This window comes from Phytophthora infestans, genomic scaffold, assembly GCF_000142945.1.
Source record: "Phytophthora infestans T30-4 supercont1.52 genomic scaffold, whole genome shotgun sequence".
NCBI lineage: Eukaryota > Oomycota > Peronosporomycetes > Peronosporales > Peronosporaceae > Phytophthora > Phytophthora infestans.
In genome coordinates, this window is record NW_003303707.1 from 826,043 (window position 1) to 828,941 (window position 2,899).

The following is a 2,899-nucleotide window of genomic DNA, read 5'->3' on the forward strand; positions in this document are numbered from 1 at the left end:
TTTACCCTACTGATGAGTTCGTTGTCTAAACAGTAATCCAACCCAGTACGAGAGGAACCGTTGGTTCAGATAATTGGTAACTGCGGTTAGCTGAAAAGCTAGTGCCGCCAAGCTACCATCTGTAGGATTATGGCTGAACGCCTCTAAGTCAGAATCCATGCTGGAATAGACGATAATCACCTTTCCCGATGTGCCGCGAATAGCGATAGGTGTCTTCTGGACACCCAACATCATACAATTGCAACGCACTCCGCTGCCTGTCAAGTACTGGCGGTGGAGAGTAGGCTGATTTGTAATTTCAAATATTGGGAAAGATAAATCCTTTGTAGACGACTTAACTACAGAACGGGGTGTTGTAAGCATGAGAGTAGTCTTGTACTACGATCTGCTGAGATTTAGCCCTTGTTCTATTGATTTGTTCAGAAATGAACATTTCTCCCCCCAATTGCAAACGCGCAATGTTAAAACTATAAAGTTAAGCAGTCGAAATAAGGCTGCGTTAAAGTGATTTACTTTCGCTATGGGGCGGCGAAAGTAACCGGTCAAAGTGCTGGTAGAGAGTTAATACTGTTAAGCTTAAGATCGTCAAAGTCTTTGTTTTGGCTTAGTGAGGTTTGTTCGCAAAAATCGCTAAGTGCCGCTGCTATTGTTTTCCGAGCCAAATTCGGCGACCTTAGTATCGGGTTTATAACAGGCAGAAAGCGAGAAACACTTTGCGTGAAAATCGCTAAGTGCCAGCGCTAATGATTTCTGAGCCAAAATCGGAGATTTTAGTATGGGGGTTTAACAGGGCAAGCTAGACGGCAGGGCGTAAAATTAGACTTGGTTTAAGTATGTTAAAAGAGAGCGAATAGCGTGAATTAGACCTGGTTTAACTATGTTAAAAAAAGCGGAATAGCATGAATTAGACTTGGTTTAACTATGTTAAAGAGAGCGGAATAGCATAAAATAGACTTGGTTTAAGTATGTTAAAAGAGAGCGAAATAGCGTAAATTAGACTTGGTTTAACTATGTTAAAAGAGAGCGAAATAGCGTAAATTAGACTTGGTTTAACTATGTTAAAGAGAGCGGAATAGCATTAAATAGACTTGGTTTAACTATGTTAAAACGAGCGGAATAGCATGAAATAGACTTGGTTTAAGTATGTTAAAAGAGAGCGAAATAGCGTGAATTAGACTTGGTTTAAGTATGTTAAAGAGAGCGGAATAGCATGAAATAGACTAGGTTTAACTATGTTAAAAGATAGCGAAATAGCGTGAATTAGACTTGGTTTAACTATGTTAAAGAGAGCGGAATAGCATGAAATAGACTTGGTTTAACTATGTTAAAAGAGAGCGAAATAGCGTGAATTAGACTTGGTTTAAGTATGTTAAAGAGAGCAGAATAGCGCGAATTAGACTTGGTTTAAGTATGTTAGAGAGAGCAGAGTAGCGTGAATTAGACTTAGTTTAAGTATGTTAAAGAGAGCGGAATAGCGTGAATTAGACTAGGATAAAGTATGCAAAATGAAGCTAAGGACTTTGTGAAAAAATGCGAAGTTGTTTGCTGTTCTAATTGTATGGGTTTGGAGATGTTTTTGGCTTGGATTAATAACAGGCAGGAAGCGCGAGGAAACGCAGCGAATATGGACGCGTACGCGGAAGGTGACGGCGGAGGAAGCGCGGATATGGAGGTGAAAATGGTGAAGGTGATGGCGCGAGGAAGGTGACGGCGCATGGGTGTGAATATGGAGGTGATGAAAGGTGACGGGAGGAAACGCATGATGTATATGACAAGTTGGTGTCGTACTTAAGCGGAGCGCGCGCTGTGCATGTATGAAGGTGTCGAAGGTGTTCATATTGCCTAAGACGCGTACGTGCACATGTCATGTCGCATAGGAAGCGTAGGTATGGTTGTGCAAGTCGTAAATGGCCACTTTGGTGGTTTAACATTGTTTCCAGGCCGCGTATGCGCAAATATGGGGTGCGGCGGCTATCTGCACTGCTGTGTATGAAGGTGTCGGTCTGTGTGGGGTTCCTATCGGAGAGAATACGTATGCTGCGTTGTAGGAGTGAGCTGCTGGCCACACGTTTGTATTGGAGTGCGCCACACCACCCCCCTTTTTGTTTTGTTACTATATAAAGTGTAGCCATCCACCCAGCCAATTCTGAGGGCCAGAAGGGGTATTGGGGGCCATCGTGTGCAGTCTATGGCCACGTATGTGGACATGTGAGTGTGTAAATGTGTTGTACCAATGTATACGAGTGATAGACACTAATAGGCGTGTCGGTCAAAGTCAAATGTAGACGGCCATCTTAGGCTGAAAGCACCATATCCCGTCTGCTCTGTGAAGTTAAGCAGCCTCAAGCTCGGGTAGTACTCGGGTGGGTGACCACCGGGGAAGTCCGGGTGCTGTCTACTTTTTAGCCCGTTTTGAGCTGTTTACCGACTTTGCGTGTGTTTGCAAACGCAAGATATGATGTCTGGCATGTGCCCACACGACATCTTGGTTTTAGTATGCCTGGCGAGCCACTACACACGAGATCTTGTTTTTTGTATGGTGTTCTTTAATTTGATTATTATGAAGATGAAAGAGAACCGTTAGAACGGGTATGAAGGGTGTTCTAGGGGTGCTTTTCGGTGCTCTTTCACGTGGACATATCGCAGCATGCGACATGTCAGTGGAACACTGTCTAAATTAATAAATACTGTTTTGTCCGATTTCTAAAAGCGTCTATAAAAGGGCATAAGTGCAATGACTCGTCTTTGTAATCCTGCGGCCTAGGCGTAGTTTTTCACGAGATCGATATCAACGTAGATTATGTACAACATGTACTATTTGCACATGTACTCCTATCTACGGACATAGACATACGTAAACACACACGCGAGCCGTCCGCATCAGAGTGTCTACTCTGAT

The 2,899-nt window shown here is 43.3% G+C and overlaps 2 non-coding genes across 2 annotated transcripts; both read left to right on the forward strand.

Moving 5' to 3' along the window:
* Nucleotides 1–294, forward strand: PITG_33365 (the record flags this gene model as incomplete). The annotated part of the gene is made up of 1 exon (XR_009934759.1): nt 1–294. It is a non-coding gene; the product is annotated as a 28S ribosomal RNA (ribosomal RNA).
* A 1,994-nt stretch (nt 295–2,288) lies between these two features.
* PITG_33366 lies at nt 2,289–2,402 on the forward strand. Its single transcript, XR_009934760.1, has one exon. It is a non-coding gene; the product is annotated as an 8S ribosomal RNA (ribosomal RNA).
* The last annotated feature ends 497 nt before the right edge of the window (nt 2,403–2,899 follow it).